The 17,949-nt window shown below is 36.5% G+C and overlaps 1 protein-coding gene and 1 long non-coding RNA gene across 5 annotated transcripts in view; one reads left to right on the top strand and one right to left on the bottom strand.

The window, feature by feature from the left end:
* Positions 1-17,949, bottom strand: part of LOC144321547 (uncharacterized) — a 31,230-nt gene that overhangs the window by 4,845 nt on the left and 8,436 nt on the right. The window contains exons 3-4 of one of the 4 annotated variants that reach the window (XR_013387166.1): positions 13,307-13,542; positions 12,145-12,729 (exon numbers count right to left, since the gene is read on the bottom strand). The exons of 1 other annotated variant lie outside the window; for it this stretch is intronic. The gene's annotated coding sequence lies outside the window, so the exon portion shown is untranslated. Of the gene's footprint in view, positions 1-12,092; positions 13,543-17,949 lie in introns of those variants that run through there. 2 more of the 4 variants (XR_013387168.1, XR_013387160.1) reach the window with 2 other exon arrangements.
* On the top strand, positions 8,496-10,075 carry LOC144291406 (uncharacterized). Its single transcript, XR_013358676.1, has 2 exons — positions 8,496-8,714; positions 9,845-10,075. It is a non-coding gene; the product is annotated as an uncharacterized LOC144291406 (long non-coding RNA).

The following is a 17,949-nucleotide window of genomic DNA, read 5'->3' as shown; positions in this document are numbered from 1 at the left end:
TGTGGCTAGGACTTCCAGCACTATGTTGAATAACAGTGATGAGAGTGGACATCCTTGTTCTGCTCCTGATCTTAGAGAAAAAGCTCTCAGTTTTTTTTTTTTTATTTTTTTATCATTGAGTATGATATCAGCTGTGGGTTTTTCATATAGGGCATTGGTTATGTTGAGGTAGGTTTCCTCCACATCTACTTTGTTTAGAGTGTTGTCATGAACAGATGTTGAATTTTGTCAAATGCTTTTTCTGCACTTATTAAGTTCAAATGGTTTCTATCCTTCATTTTGTTAATGTGGTGTACCACATCAATTGATGTGGATATTGAACCATTTTTGCATCCCTGGAATAAATCCCAGTTGATCATGGTGAATGAGCATTTTAATTATATTAGTAAATTCTGTTTGCTAATATTTTGTTGAAGAGTTTACATCTATGTTGATTAGGAATATTGGCCTTTCATTTTCTTTTTTTGTAGCATCTTTATCTAGTTTTGGTATCAGGGTAATGCTGCCCTTATAGAATGAATTTGGGAAGATTTCTTTCCTATTATGATTTTGGGAATAATTTGAGAAGAATAGGGATTAACTCTTCTTAAATGTTTGGTAGAATTTTCTTGTGAAGTCATCTGATACTGGAGTTTTGCTTGTTGGGAATTTTTTGAATACTGATTTAATTTTGTTACTAGTAATCTGCTCAAATTCTCTATTTCTTTTTATTAATTCCTATAAAATTGTATGATTCTGGGAATTTATCCATTTCTTCTAGGTTGTCCAATTTGTTGGCATATAATTTTTCATAATGGTCTCTTATAATCCTTCATTTTTGTGGCATCAGTGTACTATTCTTTCATTTCTAATTTTATTTATTTATGTCATTGCTCTTTTTTTCTTGATGAGTCTGGTTAAACAGTCACTTTTGTTGAACTTTTCCAAGAACCAGCTCTTGGTTTCACTGATCTTTTCTGTTTTGTTTGGTCTCTATTTCATTCATTTTCCCTTTGATCTTCATAATTTCCTCCCTTCTACTAACTTTGGGTTTTGTTTGTTCTTCTTGTTTCTTCCTTTAGGTGTAGAATAAGATTGTTTATTTGAGGTTTTTCTTGTTTCTTGAGGTGAGCTTGCACTGCTATAACCTTCCCTCTTAGAAGTGCTATTGCTGTGTCTCAAGGATATTTAACTATTTCATTTTCATTTTTTTACCAGGAATTTAAAAAAATTCCTCTATTAATTTCTTGTTAATCCACTGAAATATAGTAGCATGTTATATAGACTCCATGTATTTTGACTGGAGCATTGGGTTCATATATATTTAAAATAATTACTGATAGGCATGTACTTATTGTCATTTTGTTACTTGCTTTATGGTTGTTTTTATAGTTCTTCTTTTGCTCTCTTTCCTTGTGGTTTGATGGATTTTTCTTGTACTATGTTTGGATTCTTTTCTCCTAATATTTAGCATGTTTATTACAGGTTTTTTATTTGTGGCTACCATTTAGTTCGTATTTAACACTGTATGTGAATAGCAGTCTATATTAAGTTGATGGTCATTTAAGTTTGAATCCATTCTAAAAGCATTACATTTTTACTGCTCCCCCTGCCCATGTTTTATATATATATGGCGTCATACTTTACATCCTTTAATTTTGGGGATCATTTGTCTGATTTTTATAGATATAATTGATTTTCCTACTTTTGTGCTTTAACTTCTGTACTGTTTTTATAAGTGATCAATCTACTACATTTATTATGTTTGTATTTATTTGCTATATTTTTTTCCTTTCATAATTTTCTTACTCCTGATTATGGCTTTTTTTCCATTCAAAGAATCCTCTTTAGTGTTTATTATAAAGTTGGTTTACTGGTGATGAACTCCTTTAACTTTTATCTGTCTGGGAAATTCTTTTCTTTTTTTTTTTTAGGATTTTATTTATTCATGAGAGACACACACACACAGAGGCAGAGACACAGGCAGAGGGAGAAGCAGGCTCCACGCAAGGAGCCCGATGTGGGACTCGATCCTTGGATCGATCCTTGGATCTCCAGGATCACACCCTGGGCTGCAGGCGGCGCTAAACCGCTGCGCCACCAGGGCTGCCCTGTCTGGGAAATTCTTCATCTCTCCTATTCTGAATGATACCCTTGCTAGACAAAGTATTCTTGGTTGCAGGCTTTTCCTTTTAGCACTTTGAATATATCATGCCACTCCCTTCTGCAAATTTTCTGCTGAATATCAGATGACAGCCTTATGGACTTCCCTTGTATGTAACTGTCTTCTTTTTTCTTTCTTGCTGCTTTAAAAAGTCTCTCTTTGCAAAAAAAAAAAAAAAAAAAGTCTCTCTTTATAACATTCATAAGATACCTGCAATAAATCTAACCAAAGAAAAAGAAAAAAAAATAAATAAATCTAACCAAAGAAGTAAAAGATCTGTACTCTGAAAACTATAAAACACTGATGAAAGAAATGAAGAGGATGCAAAGAAATGGAAAGACACTCCATGCTCGTTGATGGGAAGAACCAATATTATTAAAATGTCTATACCACCCAAAGCAATCTATACATTTAATGCAATTCCTATCAAAATACCAACAGCATTTTTCACAGAACTAGAACAAACAATCCTAAAATTTGTATGGAATCACCAGACCCCCAATAGCTAAAGCAATCTTGAAAAAGAAAAGCAAAGCTGGGGGCATCACAATTCCAGACTTTAAGTCATATTACAAAGCTGTAGTGAACAAGACAGTATGATACTGGCACAAAAATAGACACAGAGATCAGTGGAACGGAATAGAGAATCCAGAAATAAACCCACAACTATATGGTCAATCTTTAACAAAGCAGGAAAGAATATTTGGTGAGAAAAAGATAGTCTTTTCAACAAATGGTGTTGGGAAAACTGGACAGTAACATGCAAAAAATAAAAACTGGACCACTTTCTCACACCACGCACAAAAATAAATTCAAAATGGATAAAAGACATAAATGTGAGACAGGAAACTATCAAAATCCTAGAGAAGAACATAGGTAGCAGCTCTGTGACATCAGCCGTAGCAACTTCTTACTAGATATGTCTCTTGAGGGAAAGGAAACAAAAGCAAAAATGAACTATTGGGACTTCATCCAAATAAATAGCTCCTGCACAGTCAAGGAAACAATTAACAAAACTAAAAGGCAACCTGGTAAATGGGAGAAGATATTTGCAAATGACATATCTGATAAAAGGTTATTATTCAAAATCCATAAAGACGTATCAACTTCAATACCCCCCAAATAAATAGCCTAGTTAAGAAATGGGCAGAAGACACAAATAAACATTTTTCCAAAGAACACATACAGATGGCTAGAAGATTCATGAAAAGATGCTCGACATCACTCATCATCAGGGAAATACAAGTCAAAACCACCATGAGACATTACCTCACACCTGTCAGGATGCTAAAATCAATAACACAAGAAACAACAGGGGCTGACAAGGATGTGATGAAAAGGGAAGTCTCTTGCACTGGTGGTGGGAATGCAAACTGGTTTCCTTAGTCATTGGGGAAAACAATATGGAGGCTCCTCAAAAAGCTAAAAATGAAACTACCATAAAATCAGCAATTGAATTACTAAGTATTTACCCAAAGGACATAAAAATACTGATTCGAATAAATACATGCACCCCAATGTTTATAGCAGCATTATCAATAATAGTGAAATTATAGAAAGAGGCCAAATGTCCACTGACCAATGAATGGATAAAGAAGATGTGGTGTTGTGTGTGTGTATATATACCATTATATATTTGTGTGTGTGTATTATATACAATTATATATAATATATATTGGAATGGAATACATATATATTAGAATATTACTCAGCCATGAAAAAGAATGAAATCTTGCCATTTTCAATAATGTGGATGGAGCTAGGGAGTATTATGCTAAGCAAAATAAGTCAGTCAGAGAAAGACAAAGACAAATAGCATATGATTTCACTCATATGCAGAATTTAAGAAACAAAACAAATGAACATGGGAGGGAAGAGGGGTAAAGCAAAAAACAGATTTTTAACTAATAGAGAGCAAACTGATGGTTACTGAAGGGGAGTTGGGAAGGGGGATAGGTTGGATGGGCAATGGGTATTAGGGGGGCACTTGTGATCAGCACCAGGCGCTGTATGTAAGTGATGAATCGCTAAGTTCTACACTTGAAATTAATATTTCACTGTATGTTAACTAGCCAGAATTTAAATAAAAACTTAGAAAAAATAAAAATAAAAAAGTAATAATTGTAGCATTATTAAAGCCAAGTCTATCCATTCCAATATAATTTGCAAAATAATCTGTTATTATTTTTAGTACAGTATACACAAACCAATACAATACAAAATATTTTATTTCAGTAGTTATTTAATGGAGAGGTACTGGATGAGTATTTCTTTTTTGAAAGACAGATATGAACACTATCAAGAAAACTAATAGGACTAATTATTTCCTCCTTATGATTGATAATATAGTTTGATTGGTTGATAGCACTTACTGGGAGTTTTTTTTTCCTACATTTAAAACATATATAAACTAAACTTTTTAGCTTTGTCTTATGAAAAATTAAGTAACATGCTATTTTATTTCTTATTTATTTGCCATTTTATTTATTTTACTTTTATTTAATGATGAAATATTTTTATATACTTGTCAATCTTTAGAAAACAAAAGGTATACTCTTCTGGCATTTAGAAGAGAATTTCATGAAGGGCTTATTTACTGAGATGTGGCAAGTGCTACAGAAATGAAAAAAAGGATGTTGAGGGACCCAGAGACTAGCGAGAGTGGGAAGCTGTTACCAACCCAAGCCTGAAAGGACAAGGGTGGGAAATGATGCTATTGACCAGTAAGTGCTAGAGCTATTGGGGTGAGTTGTTATTTAAGTGGGACTCAGTCCCTGATAGGCAGGGAAGAAGTGTAGATTTACCCTAGCATCTCTTCCCTCTTGCCCTTTGACTTTTTACCCATTGACTAAACCCAACCAAACCAATCAAAGAAGTGAAGCCATGTGATGCAGTCCACAAAGGTCAGTTCTTGATGCACTGAGTAAAGCAGAGAAGGATAGAGGATGAATGGAGCAGGGAGAAGCAGAAGGCCTATAGTAAGCTATGTTACACTACAAAGTTATTTCTATGGGCTTAATATGAGAGATTTTGAAAATTATTAGGTGGATATTACCAAGATGGTATCCTAGGCAGTTCCTGAATATTTCTCCTCCCTCGAAGCACCAAATATACAGATATACACAAAGAAATTCCCTTTAGGAGAAATCCAGAAACTATCTGAGTGAGTCCTACACATTAAGTGACTGAAAAAACACTCACATTGAAATGGGTAGCAAAGCCTGAGACACAGTCTTGCCATAAACCCTACTCCCAGCACAGAACCTTACACTTAGTATGGAACCACAACTCCCAGCATCTTCCTGAGGAGTGAAGAGTTTGGATCACACTTCGAGCACCCAACTTTAAAGGTTACCACCTAAGGTATGGGTCCTCAAGTCACCTAGTTCTGATAGCCAAGACAGCTTGCATTCATGAATTCCACAGGACCATAGAAAACAAAGAAGTTTGTTGTTGTTGAGGTATACCTGACTTGTAACATCAGTTTCAGGTATAAAGAAGTAGTTTTTAAATGGGCATGTGGGTACTCCCTGCACCTATATACCCTTGGGCTCAGTGCAATGGGAACTGACAAAATTGTCCCTCTTCTCATTTCACCCTGGAAGGGAATTGACTGCATACTTTTTAAGCTGTTGCCTGAAGATCAGGCTTCTGATCTGCCTGTGTGTGGGAGCCCCCTGAGATCCACCCAGGAACCTGAGAGAGCTGGTGGTCAACATCATCTTCCCCTAGCTCATTCCAACAGTAAGACCAAATCTCTGGCTTCTCCCTAGAAAGAGCTTGTCCATGCAGCTAGCACCCCACTTGCTATGGCTGCCATCTAAGTGAAGGAACAAAATGAATATATAATAAAGAATAGAGTAAGAAAATTTCTAAGAACTGACCTTAATGAAATGGAGATGAGTGGTTTACCTAACAGAGTTCAAGTTAACAGTCATAAGGATGCTCACTAAGGTAAGGAGAGCAATGCATAAATAAAATGAGAATTTAAACAAAGAGGTAGAAAATATTTAAAAGTACCAACAGAAACCATAGAACTAAGGAATAAAAACTACATTGAGAAATTCAATAGAGAGGTTCAAAATCAGATTTGATCAAATGAAAGAAAGGATCAATGAACTCAAAGACAGTCCAGTGGAAATCATCCATCAAAGAAAAAAAATAAAAATAAAAACCCAAGAAAATAGCTTAAGGGACCTATGGAACTGTATAAAATGGACCAATATATGAATTGTATGTATCCCAGAAGGAGAAGATAAAGTGAAAGCAGTAGGGAGCTTATTCAAAGAAATAATGGCTAAAAACTTTTTAAATGAAGGGAAAGACATTTAGATTTAGGAAGCCCAAAGACAACAAAATTCCAATTCTTCTCAAACTCTTCTAAAAACTTGATGAGGAAACACTTCTGTTCTCATTTTATGAAGTCAGCATTAGCCTAATACCAAGCTAGACAAGAACACTACAAGAAAAAAAAATTACAGATCAATATCTCTGTTGAACATAGTTGCAAAAAAAATCTTCAAATAATATACTAAGAAACCAAAACCAAATACAATAGTACATTGAAAGGATTAGATACCAAGATCAAGTGGGATTTAACCCTGGGATGCAAGGATGGTTCAACATATGCAAATCATAAATGTGACACAGTCTGGTAACAAAATGAGGAATAAAAATCATATGATTATCTCAATAGAATGAAGAAAAGGCATTTGACAAAAGGTAACATTCTTTAATGATAAAAACTCAGTAAATTAGGTATAGATGGAATGTACCTCAACATAATAAAGACCATATGTGACAAGCCTACAGCTAACATCATACTCAATGGTGAAAAGCTAAAAGTATTTCTTCTAAGATCAGGAACAAGGCAAGGACACTCCCTCTCACAAATTCTATTCAACATAGTACTGGAAGTTCTAGCCAGGGTAGCTAGGGGAGAAAATTAAAGGCATCCAAATCTAAAAAGAAGAAGTAAAATTGTCTTTGATTGCAAAAGACATGGTTTTGAAAAAAAAAAAGACATGGTTTTGCATATAGAAAACTCTAAAGACTCCACCAAAAAACTTAGAACTAATAAATTTCATAAAGTTGCAAGATACAAGATCAGTATACAAAAATCAGTTGTATTTCTATACCCTAAAAATCAACTATTAGAGAAAGAAATTAAAATAATCCATTAACAATAATATCAAAAACAATGTAATAGTTAAACTAAGGAGGTGAAAGATCTGAAACTGTAGTTCAGTACACTGAAACTATATAATGCTGATGAAAGAAATTGAAGACACAAATAAATGGAAAGATATCCTGTATTTATGGATTGGAAGAATTAACATTATTAAGATATCCATATCCTCCAAAGCAATCTACACTCCCTAACAAAACAAATAGATTCCTATTCTTATCAAAGGAATCTCTATCAAAATTCCAATGGCATTTTCCATAGGAATTTTTTTAAAAATCTAAAATTCATATGGAACCAGAAAAGACCCCAAATATCTGAAGTAATCTTGAGCAAGAGGAAAACCAAAGGCATCACTTTTCCTGATTTCAAAGTATATTACAAAGCTATAGTAATCAAAATAGTATTGTTTTTTCATAAAAACAGATGCATAGATCAATGAAACAGAATAGAGGGTTTAATTTTATATTAAATATAAACTTATTTATATATATCCCTAAGATTTTCTAAAGAGAGAACTTTTAATCTCTTTGCAACTGAGATAAAACAGGATTATTTTTCTTTAAACACTTCTTTTTCTAGTCTTAGCAATTTAATTCAAGGAAAAGCCACCTGGGTGGCTCAGTCAGTTAAGCATCTGCTTTTGGCTCAGGTTATGATCTCAGAGTCCTGCGATCAAGCCCCAAGTTCTCCTTTGTGGGCTCAACAGGGGGCCTTCTCCTGGCCCTCTCTCTGCCTCTGCCCCTCTTCCCACTCATGCTCTCACTCTCTCTCAAATAAATAAAATCTTTAAAACGTTTAATTCTTAGATCTATAACAATATTAATCTTCCCATTCAATTTTGCTGAATTCTTTGTGCTTCATATCTGAAATTTAGCAATCTATTAATAAAACTATAGTGTTACTTTCTTTTACTACCTATGAAAGGCAGCATTTTTAGTAAAATGCCTTAAATGTGTTAATAAAAATTGTCTTCATTATAATTTTTTACTTTGAGTTCACTGAACTATGTGGGAGTTAATATTTAGACCCTTGCACATGCAGAACTCCTTAGGGTTCAGTGTGTGTTTTATGCTTGGAAGAACTAGAGAACTGGGCTTTTGGTTTATTTCTCCAATATTCACTTGAATTGCCTTTGCTTAGTTTTCAAAAAGTGGTTTCCTGGATCTCTATTCACTTGTATACTGCACCCTCTCTTTCTCTTTGTGAATTTGGACAATTCATAACCCTACCCTGTCTTTGGTTTCCACAAGTTCTGGTCTGGGAAGCATTGTTGCTTAGCAACAGGTGAACGAGCTCCTCTTTTCTATGGCACACTACAAAAGAGCTGATCAGAACCTCCACACACTTACTCATCAAACGACCACAGATACAGTTTCTTATGCAGTATTACTGATGGATTGTATAATTTTGTCTATATTTAAACTGCAGCAAGATAGAAAGTGTATGTTTTAAAATCAAATGTTTCCTTTTACATAACTTGTTTGACTCAATTTTAAAGCAATCTTTTTGCTTAAAAAGATTCCTTTTCATTGAAATAAGCTACATCTTTTCTCTCTGTGTTTAAACTAAAGAAAACAGACATGATTTTAAGATGATTACAAAAAATGCTTCCAGGATACCTTTTCTTACCAAAGTTTGCTTCATGTAAACAGTATTTTGAATAAACAGAGTAGTGGCAAAGTAGTCTTCATCTATCTTATATCAAATTTAAATATACAGCAGAAGCCAACTTGGGATTCGGAAATACAGTACATGATACTTTGAAAAATCAAAACTTTTCAGAAACATCATTAGGAAATGCTAAAGTTAAGTTCTACTGAACTGAGGAGCAAAGGAAGCAAAGGGAAAGTTTGGTATTTTCTCATTTAGTAAAAAAAATATCACAACATTGAGGACTCACTTGCCAAACACACTGTTCTAAAAATCCCTGTTGCTAGGGAAGGACATAAAAAAGAAGGCTGAAGCCACTTAGAAAAAAATACTTGATTATCTTAAAAAACAAACTCAAGCTTAAATTTTATAAGATTTTAAAAGTTTTGGGACTTCTTGTGCTGACCAAAGTAGTGTAAGCACACTATAGCCTATTTCTCCCACTTGTTACATTTCTGGACAAAATTATATATCAACTCCCTGTGGACTCTGAAAAGTAAATAGTGACAGGAAAATTGGGGAGCACAAGCCAAAAATCAAGGAACACCCTGTACAGGAATGAGTTTCCCAATATTGTTAACTCTTCCAGCTTTGACATGGAAATGGCCCCACTCACAGAACTCCCCCCAGTTGGCATGTGCTGCAAGAACTCCAGTAAAACCCCTGTCTTTCTGGCCAGAGAACCAGAAAAAGGGTTTTTCTGTGAGCCAAAGAGATTTTAGGGGGAAATCTCTGAAAGTTCTCCCTCTCTCCCCAATAGGTAGGTAGGTAGGTAGACAGACACACAGATACAGGTACAGGTATAGATGAGATTAGAGATGGAGATAAAGATAGAGATATCTCTTGCTTTGTTTCTTTCTCAGCCCTGCTTGAGGAGGACCCCAGTCCTGGAACTATGAGAAGACAGGATGGGCAACAAAACCTCCAGAAAGTTCCTGCGATTCAAACAGTGTATGTTGGGGAACTATAGGGGAGAGAGCTAGGGGAGAGGAGTCCTTGATGCTGCACAAGAAATGTTCAAGTCCTGGGCTCAAACCTAAGCTGTACACAGGTGGACAGACCCAAAAACATGAGCAAAAGCTTTGAAACCAGAACAGCCGTTGGAGCCACTGTCTATGGAAGGAGAGACCTAATTTTTCAGCCTGTGTCTAGCTGGGTTAATTGCCTACTTAAAGTCAATATTCTCCAGAGGATTATAATAGGTTGCAGAGTCTCACAACATAGTATTAAAAATGTCCAAGATTTGAGATCCCTGGGTGGTTCAGCGGTTGAGTGTCTGCCTTTGGCCCAGGGCGCATTCCTGGAGACCTGGGATTGAATCCGAATCCCACGTCGGGCTCCCGGTGCATGGAGCCTGCTTCTCCCTCTGCCTATGTCTCTGCCTCTCTCTCTGAGTCTCTCATGAATAAATAAAATCTCAAAAAAAAGAAAAAAAAGGAAATCTCAAATGGGAATTTTAGAATTGAAAAATATAATTTCTGAAATTAATAAACATGTAATAGGTGGTTTTCATAGCAGAATGGATGTAACACAGAGTCATGAATTCAAGACAGATCCATACACATTAACCAATCTGAGAAACACTGAGAAAAAAAAATCAGACAAAATGAACTGAGCTTCAGGAATCTGTGAAACAATATCAAAAAGTCTAGTATTTAAGGAAAAAAAAAACAGATGAACACACAGGGGAAGGAAAGGAAAAATAAAATAATTTAAAGACAGAGAGGGAGTCAAGTCATAAGAGACTGAACTCTAGAGAACAAACTGAGGGTTCCCAGAGGGGAGGGAGTAGGGGTACAGGGTTACTGGGTGATGAGCATTAAGGAGGGCACTTGAGGTAATGAGCACTGGTGTTATACGCATCTGATGAATTACTGAATTCTACCCCTGAAACTAATACTACATTATATTTTGAACTAACTGGAATTTAAATAATTTAAATAATTTTTAAAGGTTTTATTTATTTATTTATTCATGAGAGACATAGAGAGAGAGAGGCAGAGACAAAGGCAGAGGGAGAAGCAGGCTCCATGCAGGGAGCCTGATGCAGGACTCAATCCTGGGATTCCAGGATCACGCCCTGGGCTGAAGGCAGGTGCCAAACCACTGAGCAACCCAGGGATCCCCTAAATAATACCTTGAAAGAAAAAAAAAAGTCTATTATTTTTGTCATTTGAGTCTCTGAAAGATGGGGGGGTGGGAATTGGTGCAGAAAAAAATATTTTGAAGAAATAATTGCTGAAAACTTAAAATCTGGTGAACAAAATAAAAGTACATGTTCCAGAGACTCAGAAAAATCCAACAAAATTCCCAATATGTCATAATCTAATTGATAAAAACCAAAGATTAAAAATCTTGAATGCAACCAGAAAGACAAAACAACATATTCAATACAGGAATATCTAATAAAAAATCATGCAGTCTAGAGCACAGTGAAACAGTATCTTTAGAGTATTAGCAGAAAAGAATCATCAACCCAGAATCTATATGCAGTGAAAATGTATTTTGGGAATGTAGTGGTTCTAAAACGTATCCACAGATCCCTTGACTTGGAGCGTAATTTCCAATCCCCTTGGGAGTGATCCAGTACTAGTGATTCACACCTCATGCATATTATATACTGGAGGTGACGCTTTGTGATTGTGAAGTGTCAGGCACCACCCTTTCGTTGGCAGTAGTACCCCAAGGTCATGGTTCAAGTACCCCAAGATCATGGTTCAAGTTTTAATTAGTAGCATGTTTTCTAAGTAATTTCATAAAGTACAAGCGCTGCAAACTGCTCTAGCTCCTCATGAAACCACTTAAAAACGTAAAGTTGAACGAAACCCAAAATAGCTGCACTAATGCTTCAGTGAAGCTCCATTTTAACTAAGTAACCCTTTCCCTCTCTTCTGCAAACCTCCCCATCTTCCTTCCTAGCCTTTTGTTTTGGGAACCTGGTACCACCATGAAGGATGAATGAGGTTGGCCACAAGTACACAATTCCTAAAACCAATCTAGACCCCATATTTCCCTATAAAATCCCCTATCCCTTCCTCCAGGCAGGCTTGCTGTTTTGAAGGCCTTAGCCTACTGCAGCCTCCTTTGGCTGGCAAAGCAATAAAGCAATAAAGTTACTCTTCATCCCAAACTCTGTCTTTGTGTTGTATTTTGGCTCCAAAGTATGAAGATCTCTCTCTCTTTTTTTTTTTAAGATTCATTTATTTATTTATGATAGACAGAGAGAGAGAAAGAGAGAGAGAGAGAGAGAGAGGCAGAGACACAGGTAGAGGGTGAAGCAGGCTCCATGCCGGGAGCCCGACACGGGACTTGATCCCGGGACTCCAGAATCATGCCCTGGGCCAAAGGCAGGCATCAAACCGCTGAGCCACCCAGGGATCCCCTGGAGGTTGGTTTTTGATGACACTCAGTTCCCCAGTCCCTGGGGGCAGATGGCATCATGCTCAATGACCAGTGATGTTGCTTCTTGCCGAGCCTGCTGGTGACTGATGGTCACAGCATATCTCAGTTTATGCACAGACAGCGAAGTATGTAGTTGTGTTGCCTCCTTGTCTCCGTTGATAAAGCCACATGACAGTTTACCAAGTGGACCAATGAAAGCGGGAATTGAAATCCAACATAAATAGGGTTGTTGAAGAGGTAGCCGATTGTCGATTGTCGCAGGCCAGCACTGCTGCACTGCAGATGCTCGGATGTGCAGCCAGAGGGACCCAGTCAAGGCTAGTTGATCAAACGTGTCAGGAAGGTGCTTGTGACAAAAAGAGTGAAGGTGTCACAGAGGAAGTGCATCAGCAAATACACATTCAAGACACATGGAGGTATTTCATGACATTAAAAGCTCAAAGTAGAACATGTTGAAAGCTGATCCAGACTTGGTAAGGATTATGACAAGTTGTCAAATAAGTCATACAACTTAAGAAAAAGGTGGGCACTGCTCAAAAGAGTCTCAATGTACTTTTTGCAAAAAAAGACAAAAAGCACTTTAATTCTGTGTTGCTAATGGGAGGGTACAAAATAAATATTAATTTTACTATTTTAATCATTTCCTTATATATTTACAACTGACTATATGTTTCTAATGTTTTGATGAAGGTTTCTAGACATTACAGAAAATCATAATTTTACTCATTGGTTAGTAAGATTGCACGACACAGTTTAGTATGCCTGCCTGGTCATTTTTACAGGTTCATACTGCCATGCAAAGCAAAGACTGTCTGCTTCATGTCGGGAGTCTCTGTGTGCTAAAAGTCTAGACAATTCTCTGGAGGGGGTGGCTGTTTTTGTCTCAGCAGGCCATCACTGGGTTAGCCTCACACCACACAAACCTGTCTTGCCCTCTCTTGGTGGTGGTTGCCTCAGATGTGCAGCTCTGGGCTGAGCATGGACACATGTCTTCATACACAGAACTGGGGAGCCTCCTTTCCAGCTTTCTCCTCTCTCCAGGAAGTCCCCCAGACTCTCTGGCTCCCAGGGGCCGTTTTCCCTTGTGCTCTGGCTAGAAAGGTGGGGTTTCTCTCTGATTATTACCTGCCAACACGTCCCATGATTCTGCCAAAAGGAACTGCTCTCAGGAAAAATAACAGAAAACAGAAAAAAAAATAAGCATACATTTCCTTCACATTCTTCAGACCACAAGTCACTTCTTCCTGCCTCCAGGCTAATGAGACAGGTTTCTTCTCAGAGTTGAGCTTATTGCTATCTAGTTGGCCTCTGCAGAGCTTCTCCATGACTAGGGTAAAGTTCAGGTCTCGGGGTGGGGGAAATCAGGAAAAAACAGGGATTATTGACACATTCTCTGACTTACAGGGGCCCTATTACCAGACTTTTCAAAGAAGGTTCCAGACTTTTTTTCTAACAACAGTATGAGAGTCCCAGTTCCTCCACACCCTCACCAGCACTTGGCAATAAGCACTCTTAATTTTAGCCATTCTAACAGGTGTGTAGTAGGATCTCATTGTGGTTTTTAAAAAGCTTTATTGACACATAATTCACAGATGGTTCATCCATTTGAAGCTTGGAGTTTAATAGTGTTGGTATATTACAATAGTAACTTTAAAAAATTGTGGTATGGTAAAATACATATCATAAAATATTCTTCATTTAATTATTTTCAGCCTGAATTACATTCTTTTTTTAAAATTTTTATTTATTTATAATAGTCACAGAGAGAGAGAGAGGCAGAGACATAGGCAGAGGGAGAAGCAGGCTCCGTGCACTGGGAGCCCGACGTGGGATTCGATCCCTGGTCTCCAGGATCGTGCCCTGGGCCAAATGCAGGCGCCAAACCGCTGCGCCACCCAGAGATCCCTTTAATTACATTCATGATGGCATGCAGCCATCACCACCAAAACTTTTATCACCCCAAACAGAAACTGTACCACTAAGCAATAACTTCCAATTCTTCCATCTCTCCAGCCCCTGGCAACCTCTGAATTAATGTCTATCTCTATAAAATTGATCATTCTTCACATTTTATATAAAAGGAATTTAAAATATCATTTTGTCTTTCTACTTTCACTTAACATAATGTTTTCTAGGTTCATCTGTACTGCTGTGCATTTCCATGCTTCATTCCTTTTTATAGCATAATAGTATTCCATTGTATTTATTTACCACATTTCATCAATCCATTCATGTGTTGATGGACATTTGTGTTGTTCCCACCTTTCAGCTCTTGTGAATGATGCTGCTGTGGACATTGGCATATTTGTTTGAGTTTGTGCTTTGAATTCCTTTGGGTAAATACATAGGAGCGGAATGTTGAGTCATAAGGTAATTCTATTTTTTACCTTTTTTTAAAAAAGATTTTATTTATTTATTCATGAGACACACACACACACACACAGAGGCAGAGACAGGGGAAGAGGGAGAAGCAGGCTCCATGCAGGGAGCCCGATGCAGGACTCAATCCCGGGTCCCCAGGATCACGCCCTGAGCCGAAGGCAGATGCCCAACCGCTGAGCCACCCAGGCGTCCCTATTTTTTACCTTTTTGAGGAACCAACAAACTGTTTTCCACTGTGGCTGCAACATTTTATGTATCCACCAGGTATATTATGAGTTCTAATTTCCCTACATTCACATCAACATGTAATATTTTCCATTTTACAAAATTGTAATCCCTTCTAGTATGTTTATTGCAATGTGGTTTTAGACTGCATTTCCATCAAGACAAGTGATGTGGAATATCTTTTCATGCTTATTTTCCATTTGTACATCTTGTTTGGAGAAAATATATTCAAATCCTTTCACTTTTAAATTGTGTTTGGGTTTTTATTTGTTTGTTTAGTTTTTATTTACATTCCAGTTGATTCACATACAGTGTAACATTAGTTTTGGGTGTACAGCATAGTGATTTGACACTTCCATACATCATACCCGTGCACATGATCAGTGCACTCCTTAATCCCCATCACCTATTTTCCCCACTTTTCCAACCACCTCTCCTCTGGTGATCATCAGTGTGTTCTCTATAGTTAATGGTCTGTTTCTTGGTTTGTCTCTTTTTTCCTTTGCTCTTTGTTTTGTTCCTTAAATTCCACATTTGAGTGAGATCATATGGTATTTTTCTTTCTCTGACTGACTTATTTTACTTAACATAATACTCTCTAGCTCCATCCATGTCATTACAAATGACAAGATTTCATCCTTTTTGATGGCTGAATATTCCATTGTATATATACACCACATCTTTATCCATTCATCACTTGTTGGACAATTGGGCTGTTTCCATAGTTTGGCTATTGTAGATAATGCTGCTATAAATATCAGGGTGCAGGTACCTCTTCAAATCTGTATTTTTATATCCTTTGTGTCTCTGCCTCTGTGTGTGTGTGTGTGTGCGTCTCTCATGAATAAATAAATATAATCTATTCATGAGAGACACAGACAGAGGTGCAGAGACATAGGCAGAGGGAGAAGCAGGCTCCATGCAGGGAGCCTGATGCAGGACTCAATCCAGGGACGCTGGGATCATGACCTGACCCAAAGGCAGATGCTCAACCACCTGGAGCCATCCAGGTGTCACAGATTTTATCTTGATGAAGTCCAAATAGTTTATTTTTGCCTTTCTTTTGCCTCTGATGATGTGTATAGTAAGAAGTTGCTGTGGCCAAGGTCAAAGAGGTTCCTGCCTGTGTTCTCCTCTAGGATTTTGATGGTTTCTTGTCTCACATTTAGGTCTTTCATCCATTTTGAATTTATTTTTGTTTATAGTATAACAAAGTGGTTCTGTTTCTTTCTTTTGCATGTTGCTGTCCAGTTTGCCCAACACCATTTGTTGAAGAGACTGTCATTTTCTATATACTAATAATGAAGCAGCAGAAAAAGAAATCAAGGAATTGATTCCATTTGTAATTGCACCAAAATCAATAAGATACTTAGGAATAAGCCTAACTAAAGAGGTAAAAGATCTGTACTCTGAAAACTATAGAACTCATGAAAGAAATTGAAGAGGACAGAGAAAAATGGAGAAGCATTCCATATTCATGGATTGGGAGAACAAACATCATTAAAATGTCTATACTACCCAAAGCTATCAACACATTTAATGCAATCTCTATAAAAATAACACCAGTTTTTTTCACATATCATTTTTCTAATCTCTATCTGTTGTTTGGAGAGTTTAATCCATTTACATTTAAAGTAATTACTGATAAAGAGGCACTTAACTTCTTTCATTATGCTACTTGTTTTGTATATTCTCTGTAGGGTTTTTTTGGTCATTTTTCTGCATTACTGCCTTCTGTGTTTGGAGTTTTTGTTGTTGTAAAGTTCTTGAATTCTGTATTTCTTTTTGTGCAGTTGCCATGGAGATTACATTCACCATCCTAAAATCGTGACTTTCTAATTGTAGTTTATGACAGCTTATCTCCAATAAAAATCTTTGCTCTTTTAGAATTTCATTCTGCCTCTTTTAGTAGCTGCTGTCACAAAAGTGCATCTTTATAGATTGCCTGCCACAAAACATAATAATTTTTTTAAATGCGTTACTGTCCTCAGTCATGTAGAAAACATTATTTGGAGTTACAAATCAGTAGTACAGTAACACTAGCTTTTACATTAATAGTGTTTTTCTCTTTTAATGCACTAACCTCTTAACTCATAGAAGAAACAAAAATTACAGTTACAAACTATTCCTACAATAACACTACCTTTGAAAGATGTATTTGTATTTACTTTTATTGAGATCTTTATTTCTCCATATGGCTTTGAGTTACAGTCTAATACCATTTTTTTTCCCACTTTGTAGGACTCCTTTAGGCAGTTCTTGTAGGGCAGGTCTAGAGGTCTTGAACCCCCTCAGCTTTTGTTTATCTGGGAATGTCTTGATTTCTCTCTCATTTGTGAAGAACAGTTTTGCTGGGTATAGGATTCCTGGTTGATATTATTTTTCTTTAAGCATTTTGAATATATATGGCCTCTATGGTTTCTGATGAGAAATTTGCAGATAAACTTATTGACGATTGCTTTATGTGATTATTTGCTTCTCCCTTGCTGCTTTCCATATTTGTCTTTGTTTTTTGAGAGTTTGAGTATGTGTTTCAGTGTGGGTCTGTGATTTCATCTTATTTGGAGTTTGTTGAGCTTCTTGGATGTTTATATTTATGTATTTCATCAAATTTAAGAAGTTTTCAGCCACTATTCAAATGTTCTCTCTGCTTCTGTCTCTTCTCCTTCTGGTACTCCCATGATGAGTATGTGGATACATTTTGTGTTGTCCCATATTTCCCTTGGGCTCCATTCCTTTTCTTCAATCGTTTTTCTTTTTCTTCTTCAGCTTTGGTAATTTCCATTGTTCTCTCTTCAAGTTCACTGATTATTTCTCTTGCCTGCTCAAATCTGCTTTTGAATACCTCTAGTGATCTTTAAAATTTCAGTTATTGTACTTTTCAGCTTCAGAATTTCTTTTTTAATAGGTTTTCTCTTTATTGATATCCCTATTTTGTTTATACCTTGTTTTCTTGTCT

This window comes from Canis aureus, chromosome 1, assembly GCF_053574225.1.
Source record: "Canis aureus isolate CA01 chromosome 1, VMU_Caureus_v.1.0, whole genome shotgun sequence".
Classification (NCBI taxonomy): domain Eukaryota; kingdom Metazoa; phylum Chordata; class Mammalia; order Carnivora; family Canidae; genus Canis; species Canis aureus.
Note: the sequence above shows the minus strand (reverse complement) of the source record. Positions and strands in the feature narration are given on the sequence as shown.